This window comes from Nomascus leucogenys, chromosome 22a, assembly GCF_006542625.1.
Source record: "Nomascus leucogenys isolate Asia chromosome 22a, Asia_NLE_v1, whole genome shotgun sequence".
Classification (NCBI taxonomy): Eukaryota; Metazoa; Chordata; class Mammalia; order Primates; family Hylobatidae; genus Nomascus; species Nomascus leucogenys.
Window position 1 is genome coordinate 103,304,626 of NC_044402.1, and position 14,023 is coordinate 103,318,648.

General features: G+C 39.9%; 1 protein-coding gene and 1 pseudogene across 3 annotated transcripts in view; both read right to left on the reverse strand.

The window, feature by feature from the left end:
• ICA1L (islet cell autoantigen 1 like) overlaps positions 1 to 14,023 on the reverse strand; it is a 90,501-nt gene that overhangs the window by 52,155 nt on the left and 24,323 nt on the right. The window lies entirely within an intron of this gene.
• Positions 11,014 to 12,781, reverse strand: LOC100600858 (annotated as a pseudogene).

Consider the following 14,023-nt stretch of genomic DNA (forward strand, 5'->3'; position numbering starts at 1 on the left):
ACAAGGTTAACATGGCTATATAAGGAAATGCAAATGTGAAAAGTATTTCTTTAAGGATATGTAAAAAGAATAAATACTAATAACATTTCGGATCTAAAGCCCAAATTATTCCAACAAACTGTAAGAGTAGGAACAAAAGGGAAATACTAAAGTATGTGACTCATTCGTTATTTCCAGGCACATCGATAGATGCTATTGTATTTTTCAAGTTAGTAAAGAAATAGAGGTTCACTTTCTTTTAATTTGAAGTAATTACTAATTAAATAAAAATAGAATGTCTAATTTCCAAATTACTAGGGGTAAAACAAAAGAGCCAGAAAAACTTTAGCAAAAGCAAAAGACCGAGTGGGAAAAACAAGAGTAAGGCATGTAACACACTGTACAAAACAAGAAGATGGAAGAAGAACAATTATATTATTTAGTATGATAGATGCAAACTTCTTTTTAAATACAAAGAATCTCAAATCATAGAAAAAAAATCGAAATCCAACTATATGCTATTTGAGATCTACCTAAAACAAAAGGACACAGAAAGATAAAAATAAAGATATGAGTTAAGATATACCAGGTAAATACAAACAAAATGAAATTAGAATAGCTATATTAATATCAGACAAAGTAGATTTAAATAAAAAGCATAAAATAGAACAAGGACAAGCTGTAAAGTCCACAAAGTGGCCAATTTTCCAAATATCCTCTGGATTATTATCCTTTGGATATCCTTCTACATTCCTGGGCAGTATATATTAGTCACCATTTAATTGCCAAACCTCTTAATATGTTATCCTGAATAATTTCTCTGGACATAATTTGGAATAGAGAGGGAATTTAATTTGGGTACCTAGGGAGCATGGATTTGATATAAGCATTATACTGTCCTGACACATCGAGCGTCTTAAGAGAAACTTAGTTTTTCTTTCCCATCCAGTTTCTTTCTGCTTTTGGTTGCCCTCAACTGCTTTCAGTCCTCCTCCTCCTTCCCTCTACTCCCAACTTTATAATAATTATCAGCAGTCCAACCATATCACAAACTGTTAATCTCTTCTACTAAACTGACTGCAGGTTTAGGCTCAATTAGAAGTACAAAATACTAGGGAGTATCAGGAGAGAATACCTCTTCCCTACATCAACTTCCATGTTGATGTAGCTCAAACAATATACTCCTGTCCTCGCAACCACTCTCTCCGTATCTCTTTGGGAGAGAAAGAGTAACTTATCTGATTGGACAGCAAAAAACTAGACTCCTCCATTTCTGGAAACTATCTTGCCTGCAGAGGACACACGTTCCCTGGCAAAGGGAGAAAGTGACTGGGAGGATAAATCTGCAAAAGTGAGATTTGCGCATTTGTGGTTTTTATGACCAAGGGCCTGCTAAATCTGCTGCTACTGGGGGTAGGTTAGGCAGGAAGCCAAGTCTTATTGGCTTGATGTATCAGATAACAGAGTTCAAGGCTAGCAGAACTATCAGATATTTAGGAGGGATTTCATAAAAGGTAGGGAGCCAAAGAGGAGGAAACCCCAAAATTTGTGTATAAAGTCCTCCCAAGACCTGTGCTAATCACTAAACGAATCATGAGGCAAGGGAGGGAAACCCAGGAATCGTGGCAGAAAATCAGCTACTGAAAGAGGAAATAACTAAGTGAAGATTTCAGCACTACCACTCCAGAGGAGACAGTTTGGAGTCTGAGTTCAGTCAAGTTAACTGGCTTCTAGAATAAAAATTCTTTTTCAGAGAAGCAAAACAGAATCCAGAAACTCTCAAATGCATCATTCAAAATCCCAAGTATCCAATAAAAAAACACTAGACATACAAAGAAATAAGAACATGTGACCCATACTCCAGTGGGGAAAGGGCAGTCAATAAAAACAGACCACAGAGATTTCCCAGATACGGGAGGCTGAGGCAGGAAAATCGCTTGAACCCGGGAGGCAGAGGTTGCAGTGAGTCACTGCACTTTAGCCTGGTTGACAGAGTGAGACTCTGTCTCAAAAAAAAAAAAAAAAAAAATTTCCCAGATACTGCAATTATGAGATAATTACTTTAAAGCAACTATTATTAACATATACACAGACTTAAAGTAGGATGTATGCACAATAAATGAACACATTGAAAATATTAGAAAACAAGTAAAACTCTAACTTTCCAGTTACAAAGTTCAGTAACTGTAATTTAAAATTCACTGCAGCTGGGTGTGGAGGCTCACACCTGTAATCCCAGCATTTTGGGAGGCTGATACAAGAGGATCTCTTTAGCCCTGAAGTTTGAGGTTACAGTGAACTATGATTATGCCAGGGCACTCCTGCCTGGGTGACAGACTGTGTGACAGACTGCCTCTTTAAAAAATAATAATAACTGGACAAGATTAAGAGCAAACTGAAGATGGCAGAAGTAAAAGGTTCTTCTTACCAAAAATTACCAATCTAAAAACTGGGGCAGGGGGTGGGAGGAGGAAGGAGGAGAACCCAAAGAAGAGATAGAATGGGATAGAAAAGTATTCAAAGAAATAAAACGTCCTCAAATTTGTGAATGACATTAATTTACAGATCCAATAAACTAAATGACAAACCCCACGCAGGATAATACAAAGAAAACACAAATAGACACATCACAGACAAACTGCTTAAATCTATATAAGAAAAAAAAAAAGATAGCAAAGAAAACCTATCTTGAAAGCAACAGAGAAAAACGGCATATTATACACAAGGTAACAAAAATACAAACAGGTCAGTTCTCAATAAAAACAAAAAAAAAGTCAGACTAAATGGAAGGATATATTTAAGGTACTGAGAGGAGAAAAACCTGTCGACCCCTAATTCCACATCTATTGAAACTGTCCTTTTAAAAATGAAAGTAGCGGGAGCACAGGGCTCAGGCCTGTAATCCCAGGACTTTGGGAGGCTGTGGGGGAGGATCACTGGCACCCAGGAGCTCAAGACCAGTCTGGCCAAGATGGCAAGACTACATATCTACAAAAAAATAAAAGAAACATTAGCTATGTATGGTGGTGTGAGCCTTTAGTCCCAGCTACTCAGGAGGCTGAGGCAGAAGGATTGCTTCATCCTAGGAGTTTGAGGCTGCAGTGAACTATAATCGCACCACTGCACTCCAGCCTGGGCAACAGAGTGACAGTCTGTCTCTAAAAAAACAAAAAATTAAAAAATAAAAAGAAGGAAAGCAAAATAAAGATATTTTCAAATAAAGCTCTGAGAGACTACCTGATCAGATCTGTAGACTTTCAGAAATGCCAACATTACAGACGTTATGTACATCACAGCTGAACATATTAAAAAATATGGTATATATACTCAATGGAATACTATTCAGCCTTTAAAAAGAAAGAAATCCTGTCATTTGTGACAACATGGATAAATCTGAAAGACAAATACCACATGATCTCAATTACATGTAAAATCTAAAAAAGTTGAACTAATGGAAGTAGAGAGTAGAATGGTAGTTACTAGAGGCTGGAGGGAGGGGTATTGGGAAGATGTTTGTCAAAGGACACAAAATTTCAGTTAGGAGGAGTAAGTTCTATTGTACAACAAAGGGACTACAGTTAATAACAATGTATTATATTCTTGGAGATATCTATGAGGCAGGATTTTTAGTGTTCTTACCACAAAAAAAAGGATGAGGTAATACATATGTTAATTATGTTGATTTAGCCATTCCACAGTGTTTCAAACGTAATGTACATGACAAATATATACCATTTTCTCAAAGAAAAATAATTTTTGAATTAAAAATGCTAACAAATTCTTCAGTCTTAAAGAATATTACACCAGATAATTTGGATTTATAGAAAAGAATGGAAGGACTGTAATTGTTAAATGTCCTGGTAAATATAAGACTATTGTTTCTTTCTTAATTTCTTCGCATTATGTAACTTTTACATGCATAGAGGCTGGGTGTGGTGGCTCACACCTGTAATCCCAGCACTTTGAGAGGCTGAGGCGGGTGGATCACTTGAGCTTGGGAGTTTAAGACCAGCGTGGGCAACATGGCAAGATCCTTTCTCTACAAAAAATACAAAAATTAGCTGGGCGTGGTGCAAGCACCTGCAGTCCCTGCTACTAGGGAGGCTGAGGTGGGAGGATCACTTGAGACTGGGAGGTGGAGTTTGCAGGGAGCCAGGATTGTGCCACTACACTCCAGCCTGGGTGACAGAGCCAGACTCTGTCTCAAAAAAACAAAAACAAAAAACCCTATCATACACAGACAACAATAAAATAGCAGCTCAATTATCAATGTGCTGCCATTTTAAAAACATCATTGATATGTTTACCCATTCTTTACCACCTCACTCCATCATCATCATAATATAGCGTTTTCATAAAATTTACATACATTGAAATCTCTAATTTTTACCTATATACTTTTTTCATTACTTATAGATTCAGGGTCTCACTCTGTTGCCTGGGTTAGAGTACAGTGGCACAATCATAGCTCACTGCAGTCTCAAACTCCTGGGCTCAAGTAATCCTCCCACCTAAGCTTCTGGAGTAGCTGGGACCACAGGCAACACACCATCATGCCTGGCTAATTTATTTTTATTTTTGTAGTGACAACGTCCCACTATGTTGCCCAGGTTTATTTATTTTTAATTGACAAGTAAAAATTGTATATATTTATGAAGTATAACATGTTTTAAAATGTGTATACATTTTAAATCTCCTTGGTTAAATTTATTCCTAAGTATTTTAATTTTTTTACTAGCTATTGTCAATGGCATTGTTTTATTGATTTCTTCCTTTTTTTCTTTTTTTTTTTTTTTGACAGAGTCTTGCTCTGTTGCCTAGGCTGGAGTGCAGTGGTGCTGCAGCCTCCACCTCCCAAATTCAAACAATTCTCCTGCCTCAGTCTCCTGAGTAGCTAGGATTACAGGTGAATGCCACCACGGCTGGCTAATTTTTGTATTTTTACTAGAGACAGGGTTTCACCATGTTGGCCAGGCTGGTCTCAAACTCTTGACCTCAAGTGATCCTCCCACCTTGGCCTCCCAAAGTGCTGGGATTACAGGCGTGAGGGACCCCACCTGGCCAGATTTATCAGATAGTTTGTTGTTAGTATGTAGAAATGCTACTGATTTTTTTTTTTTTTTTTGGAGACGGAGTCTTACTCTGTTACCCAGGCTGGAGTGCAATGGCATGATCATGGCTCACTGTAACCTCAAACTCCTGGGCTCAAGCAATCCTCCCACCTCAGGCTCCCAAGTAGCTAGGACTACAGTTTGTGCCACCACACCTGGCTAATTTTTTTTTTTTTGTAGAGATGGGTGTCTATGTTGTCCAGGCTGGTCTCAAACTCCTGTCTTCCAGTGATCCTCCCACCTCAGCCTCCCAAATTCCTGGGATTACAGGTATAAACCACCATGTCTGACCACTACTGATTTTTGTGTTAATTTTGTGTCCTGCAACTTTACTGAATTTACTACTTGTAATAGTTTTTTGGTGGAGTCTTTAGAGTTTTCTAAATATAAAATCATGTTGTCTGTGAACAGACAATTTAACTTCTTCATTGACAGTCTGAGCCTTTTATTTCTTTCTCTTGCCTAATTATTCTGGTGAGGAGTTCCAATACTGTGTTGAATGGAAGTGCTGAAAGTGGGCATACTTGTCTTATTCCTGATTTCAGAAAAAAACTTTCAACTTTTCACTAAGCATTATGTTAGCTATAGGCTTGTCATACAAGGCCTTTATTAGGTTGAGAGACATTCTTTCTCTACCTAATTTGTTGAGTGTTTCTATCATGAAAGGATGCTGAATTTTGTTGAATGCCTTTTTTGTATCTATTGAGATAATCATAAAGTTTTTGTCCTTTATTCTGTTAATATGGTGTATCACTATTGATTTGCATATGGTGAATATGCAGATTCACAGCGATAAATCCCACTTGATCATGGTGAATGACCCTTCTAATGTGCTGTTGAATTTGGTTTGCTAATATTTTCTTGAGGATTTCTGCATCTATGTTTATCAAGGATATTGGCCTATAATTTGCTTTTCTTGTACTGTTTTTGTCTGCCTTTGGTATCAGGCCTTTGTAAAATTAGTTTGGAAGATCTTCCTTTTCAATTTTTTGGATGAGTTTCAGAAGGATTGGTTTTAATTGTCTAAATGTTTGGTAGTATTCAGTAGTGGTATCATCAAGTTTGGGCTTTTCTTTAATGGAAGACTTATTATTACTGATTCAATCTCCTTACTCATTATTGGTCTTTTCAAATTATCAATTTCTTCATGATTTAGTCTTTATAAGTTGGTATGTATCTAGGAATTTACCCATTTCTTTTAGGTTATACAATTTGTTAGTGTGTATATATATATATATATATATATATATATATATATATACACACACATATATATATACACATATATACACATATATATACACATATATATACACATATATATATACACACACATATATATATACACACACACACACACATATATATATATATATATATATATTTTTTTTTTTTTTTTTTTTTTGAGATGGAGTCTCATTTGGACGCCCAGGCTGGCTCACTGCAATCTCCACCTCCCGGGTTCAAGCAATTCTCCTGCCTCAGCCTCCCAAGTTGCTGGGATTATAGGTGTGTGCCACCAAGCCCAGGTAATTTTTGTATTTTTGTTAGAGATGGGATTTCACCATGTTGGCCAGGCTGGTCTTAAAACTCCTGACCTGAAGTGATCTGCCCACCTCGGCCTCCCAAAGTGCTGGGATTATAGGCATGAGCCACTGCACCCGGCCTAGTGTATCATTTTTTATAGTAGTCTATGATCCTTTGTATTTCTGTGGTATCAGCTGTACTCTCCCTCTTTCACTTCTGATTTTAAGCGTTTTCTCTTTTTTATTAATCTAACTAAAGGTTTATCAATTTTGTTTCCTTTTTTTTTTTTTTTTGAGACAGAGTCTCTGTCCCCCAGGCTGGAGTGCAGTGGCGCGATCTCGGCTCACTGCAAGCTCCGCCTCCCGGGTTCACGCCATTCTCTTGCCTCACCCTCTCCAAGTAGCTGGGACTACAGGCGCCTGCCACCACACCTGGCTAATTTTTTGTATTTTTAGTAGAAACAGGGTTTCATTTTTGAGAAGTGTCTGTTCATGTCCTTTGCCCACTTTTTGATGGGGTTGTTTTTTTCTTGTAAATTTGTTTGAGTTCCTTGTAGATTCTGGATATTAGCCCTTTGTCAGATGAGTAGGTTGCAAAAATTTTCTCCCATTCTGTAGGTTGCCTGTTCACTCTGATGGTAGTTTCTTTTGCTGTGCAGAAGCTCTTTAGTTTAATTAGATCCCATTTGTCAATTTTGGCTTTTGTTGCCATTGCTTTTGGTGTTTTAGACATGAAGTCCTTGCCCACGCCTATGTCCTGAATGGTATTGCCTAGGTTTTCTTGTAGGATTTTAATGGTTTTAGGTCTAACATTTAAGTCTTTAATCCATCTTGAATTAATTTTTGTATAAGGTGTAAGGAAGGGATCCAGTTTCAGTTTTCTACATATGGCTAGCCAGTTTTCCCAGCACCATTTATTAAATAGGGAATCCTTTCCCCATTTCTTGTTTTTGTCAGGTTTGCCAAAGATCAGATAGTTGTAGATATGCGAGAAGACATTTATGCAGCCAAAAAACACATGAAGAAATGCTCATCATCACTGGCCATCAGAGAAATGCAAATCAAAACCACAATGAGATACCATCTCACACCAGTTAGAATGGCCATCATTAAAAAAGCAGGAAACAACAGGTGCTGGAGAGGATGTGGAGAAATAGGAACACTTTTACACTGTTGGTGGGACTGTAAACTAGTTCAACCATTGTGGAAGTCAGTGTGGCGATTCCTCAGGGATCTAGAACTAGAAATACCATTTGACCCAGCCATCCCATTACTGGGTATATACCCAAAGGACTATAAATCATGCTGCTATAAAGACACATGCACACGTATGTTTATTGCGGCACTATTCACAATAGCAAAGACTTGGAACCAACCCAAATGTCCAACAACGATAGACTGGATTAAGAAAATGTGGCACATATACACCATGGAATACTATGCAGCCATAAAAAATGATGAGTTCGTGTCCTTTGTAGGGACATGGATGAAACTGGAAAACATCATTCTCAGTAAACTATCGCAAGGACAAAAAACCAAACACCGCATGTTCTCACTCATAGGTGGGAATTGAACAATGAGAACTCATGGACACAGGAAGGGGAACATCACATTCCGGGGACTGTTGTGGGGTGGGGGGAGGGGGGAGGGACAGCATTAGGAGATACACCTAATGCTAAATGACGAGTTAATGGGTGCAGGAAATCAACATTGCACATGGATACATATGTAACAAACCTGCACATTGTGCACATGTACCCTAAAACCTAAAGTATAAAAAAAAAAAAAAAAAAAAGAAACAGGGTTTCACCGTGGTCTCAATCTCCTGACCTGGTGATCCGCCCGCCTCGGCCTCCCAAAGTGCTGGGATTACAAGCGTGAGCCACCACGCCCGGCCTTTTCTCTTTTCAAAACCAGCTCTTCTTTTAATCTTTTCTACTGTTTTTCTAGTCTCTATTTATTTCTGCTCTGATATTTATGATTTTCTTCTTTCTCCTAACTTTGGGCTTAGTTTGTTCTTCTTTTTCTAGTTCCTCAAGGGATAACATTAGGTTGTTTATTTAGGGCTTTTCTTCTTTTTTGATACAGGCATTCATTGCTATAAACTTCTCTCTTTGAACTTCTTTTGCAACATCTCTTAAGTTTTGGGATATTGTATTTCCATTTTTGTTTCAAGATTTTAATTTTATTTATTTGTCTTGAGATGGAGTTTCACTCTTGTTGCTCAGGCTGGAGTGCAATGGTGTGATCTGGGCTCACTGCAACCTCTGCCTCTCAGGTTCAAGAGATTCTCCTGTCTCAGCCTCCCGAGTAGCTGGGATTATAGGTGCCCACCACCACTCCTGGCTAATTTTTTGTATTTTTAGTAAGACAGGGTTTCACCATGTTAGCCAGGCTGGTCTCGATCTCCTGACCTCAGGTGACCCACCCACCTCAGCCTCCCAAACTGCTGGGATTACAGGTGTAGCCGCTATTCCTGGCAGTTTTAAGATTTTTTAAATTTCCCTTTAAATTTTTTTTGACCCATTTGTTGTTTAGGATCATGATGTTTAATTTCCACATATTTGTGAAATGTTCTTATTATTTCGAGTTTCATACCACTGCAGTTGAAAAAGCTACCTAATTTCAATTAATAAATTTTTAAGACTTATATTGTGGCCTAAGATATGATCTACTCTGGAGAATGTTCCATGTGTTCTTGAGAAGAATTTGTATTCTGTTAATATTGGATGGAATGTTCTGCATATATATGTTATGTCCATTTGGTCTAAAATGTAGTTGAATTCCAGTGTTTCCTTACTGAATTTCTGTCTGGGTATCTGTCCATTGTTGATAGTGGGGTATTAAAGTCTCCTATTATTGCATTGCTATCTATCTCTTCAGATCTATTAATATTTGCTTTATATATTTAGGAACTCTGATGTTGCATGCACACATATTTGCAATTATTATATCTTCTTGATGAATTGATCCCTTTTCATTATATAATAATTGTCTCATTTTATAGTTTTTTGACAAAGTGTGTGTCAATTTTTGTGTTACTATAAAGAAATGCCTGAAGCTGGGTAATTTATAAATAAAAGAGGTTTAATTGGCTCATGGTTCTGCCAACCGTACAGGAATTATGGTGCTATAGCATCTGCTTCTGATGAGGCCTCAGGGAGCTTTTCCTTATAGTGGAAGGGGATTGGGATCCAGTGCATCACATGGTGAGAAAAGGAGTAAGAGAAGAAGGGGGAGGCACAATACTCCCTTAAACAACCAAATCCCGTGAGGACTCACTTATCACCATGGGGACAGTACCAAGCCATCCATGAGGGCTCTGCCTCCAAGATCCAAACACCTCTCACCAGGCCCACCTCCAACAATGGAAGTCATATTTCAGCATCAGACTGGGAGGGGACAAAATATCCAAACCGTATCGGTGTACTGCACCTCATATGATTATATCTAACCCCACTCTCTTTTGGTTCCATTTGAATGGAGTATCTTTTTCCATCCTTTCAGTTAACCTAAATGTGTCCTTAAAGGTGAAGTGAGTCTTGGCTGGGCACGGTGGCTCACGCCTGTAATCCCAGCACTTTGGGAGACTGAGGCAGGTGGATCACAAGGTCAGGAGATCGAGACCATCCTGGCTAACAAGGTGAAACCCCGTCTCTACTAAAAATGTAAAAATTAGCTGGGCATGGTGGTGGGTGCCTGTAGTCCCAGCTACTTGGGAGGCTGGGGCAGGAGAATGGCATGAACCTGGGAGGCAGAGCTTGCAGTGAGCCAAGAGTGCACCACTGCACTCCAGCCTGGGCAACAGAGCGAGACTCCGTCTCAAAAAAAAAAAAAATAAATAAAAATAGGTGAAGTGAGTCTCTTCCAGGCAGCATACAGTTAAGTCTTTGTGTGTGTGTGTGTGTGTGTGTGTGTGTGTGTGTGTGTGTGTGTGTTTAACCTATTCAGCCAGTCTATCTTTTGGTTGAAGAATTTAATCTATTTACATTCAAGGTAATTATTGATAGGTAATCACTTAGTACTACCATTTTGTTCATTGTTTTCTGGTTGTTTTACAGTTTGTTCTTTTTTCCTTTCATGCCTTCTTCCTTTGTGATTAGACGATTTTTCTCTAGTGGTATACTTTAATTCCTTACTTTGTATCTTTCGTTTATCCACTATAGGTTTTTGCTTTGTGTTTACCATGAGGCTTACACAAAACAGATTATAGTTATAACAGGCTATGTTAAGCTGATTACAACTTAACTTTGATTGCATGCACTTTACCCTGCCTGACATTTTATGGTTTTGATGTCACAATGTACATCTTTTTATATTGTATATCCCTTAATAAATTATTGTAGCCATTATTATTATTGTTTTTAAATTTTTTAAATTTTTTTTTTTGGAGAGCTAGCTGAGGTTTTATTTTGGACCAAAAAAAAAGCAATTGAATTGTTTTGTAGCTGGAGAAGTGGGCAAGGGGGATCCCCAGGCAGTAAACTCCCCAACGGGTGGGTTGAGGGCTAGGGCTGAGCCTCAGGTGGGTCTTCTGTTCCCTGTGCTCCCCTGCACAGCGGCCTCCCTCCCAAGCTCTGGGGCAGCTGCAGGAGGGGCACACTGGGAGGGGCTGCTGCAGCTGTTCACTTAGGCAGGACGTCAGAGGACTCGGACACCAGCTTCCCATCGTGGATCTCAATCTTCTTCACAACTATGGCCCTGGTGAAGCTGGTGTGGCTGAAGGAGATGGAGCCCACGCCAGAGCCAAAGCTGGAGCTGAGGCCACAGCTGAGGCTGGGGCTTATGAGACCCTCATAGGCCGAGCTCAGACCACCTGCATAGCCACTGGTGGTCTTCGTATGGATATTCATGTTGTGCATCCCAGACTCCAACCGGCTCTCCTCGCCCTCCAGCAGCTTCCTGTAGATGGTGATCTTGATGTCCAGGGCCAGCCTGATGTTCATCAGTTCCTGGTAATCATGCAGCTGCTACGCCATGTCCTGCTTGGCCCGCTGCAGGGCAGCCTCTAGCTTGGAGAGCTTGGCACTGGCATCCTTAACAGCCAACTCCCCACGCTGCTCGGCATCTGCAATGGCAGCCTCCAGGGAAACCCTCTGGCCTTTCAGGCCCTCAATCTCAGCCTGGAGCTGGCTGACGTTCTGGTTCATCTCAGATCTCAGTCTTTGCATGCCGCAGGTCATCCCCGTGCTTCCCAGCCAGCGTCTGCAGTTCCTCATACTTGATCTGGTACATGCTCTTAGCCTCAGCCTGGCTGTGGTTGGCCATCTCCTCGTACTGCGCCTTGACCTCAGCGATGATGCTGTCCATGTCCAGGGAGTGGCTGTTGTTCATGGACAGCACCACAGATGTGTCCAAGATCTGGGACTGCAGCTTCTGGATCTCTTCTTCATACAGCTGCCTGAGGTGGTTGATCTCTTCAGTCAGCCCTTCCAGGCAAGACTCTGGCTCTATCTTGTTCATATAAGCTTCATCCACATACATCCTGATGAGGACAAATTCATTCTCCATCTCTGTATGCTTGTTGATCTCATCCTCGTATTTGTTCTTGAAGTCCTCCACCAGCCCCGGCATGTTGCCAAGCTCTGCCTCAAGCTTCAGCCTCTCCAAGCCCAGCTGCTGCTTAAGGTTGTTGATGTAGCTCTCGAACATGTTGTCCATGTTGCTCTGAGCCGTCTTCTGCTGCTGCTCCACTTGATCTCCAGCATCTTGTTCTGTTGCTCCAGGAATTGTACCTTGTCTATGAAGGAGGCAAATTCGTTGTTGAGGGTCCTTCTCCTGGGTGCACAAGGCCTGGATGTTGGGTTCCACCTCCAGGTTAAGGGGGCTCAGCAGGCTCTGGTTGACTGTGATGGCAGTGATGCTTCCCATGCCGCTGACCCCACCATAACTTCTGCCCAGGACACCCCAAAAGCTGCTGCTGCCCACTTGGGAGAAGCTCAAGGAGCTGATGCGGGCACCGGGCCCACGCACATAGAAGCAGTTGTTGAAGGCCTGGGGGCCAGAGGGCCACCTCTGGTGGACACTTTGTAGGACTTCTGGGTCACCATGATGGACATGGTCAATGCAGGAGTGGAAGCAGGTGGGCTCAACCAGATGGAGATCCCAGAAGGAGCAGGGAAGCTGCTGGTCTTTTTTTTTTTTTTTTTTTTAAGATAGAGTTTTGTTCTTGTTGCCCAGACTGGAGTGCAGTGGCATGATCTTGGCTCCTTCACCTCCCAGGTTCAAGTGATTCTCCTGCCTTAGTCTCCCGAGTAGCTGGGATTACAGGCACCTGCCACCAGGCCCAGCTAATTTTTGGTATTTTTTTTAGTGAAGATAAGGTTTCACCATGTTGGCCAGACTGGTCTCAAACTCCTGACCTCAGGTGATCTGCCTTCCTCAGCCTCCCAAAGTGCTGGGATTACAGGCATGGGCCACCGCACCAGGCCTATTGTAGCCATTATTTTTAATAGTTTTGTTTTTTAACATTCATATTAAAGACCCACCATTATACTATTATTCTAAATTTGTGTAATTGTACCAATGAGTTTTATACTTTTAGATGTTTTTGTGTTACTCATTAGCATCCTTTCCTCTCAGCTTGAAGAACTCCCTTTATCATTTCTTGTAAGACACATCTGGTGGTGATGAACTACCTCAGTTTTTGTTTGAGAATGCTTTTATCTCCATCATTGCTGGAGGTCAACTTTGTCAAGTATTGTTGGTTGACAGTTTTCTTTTTTCCTTCAGCACATTGAATTTATCATCCCACTCTCTACCAGCCTGTAGGTTTCTCCTGAGAATCCACTTCTAGCCTTACTGGAATTCCTTTGTATGTGATTTACTTTTCTCTTGCTACTTTCAGGATGTTCTCTTCATCTTTGATTTTTGACAGTTTGATTATAATATATCTTAGTGTAATCTTGTTCAGGTTGAATCTGATTGGAGACCTTTGACCTTCTCATACCTGGATATTTATACCTTTCCTCAGATTTGGAAATTTTTCTGCTATTATTTATTTAAGTAAACTTTCTGGCCCTTTGTCCTTCTCTTCTCCTGCTTAAACTCCTATAACTAGGATATTTGCTCTTTTAAGAAAATCTTATAAGCTTTAAATATTCTAAGCTTCATTTTTTCTTCTCTGACTGTGTTTTGAAATAATCTGTCTTTGAGTTCACGTATTAATTCTTCTGCTTCATCAAGTCTGCTGTTAATGCTCTCTACTGCATTTTTTAGTTCATTAATTGTATTTTTCAGCTCCAGAATTTGATTTTTTTAAAAAAATAATTTTAATCTGTTACATTTCTTATTTTGGTTAACTATTGTTTTGCTGATTTCAGTGAAATGTTTCTCTGTATTTTTTTTAAATTCACTAAACTTAAAGCAATTATTTTGTATTCTTTGAGAGGTAGTTTATATATGTCC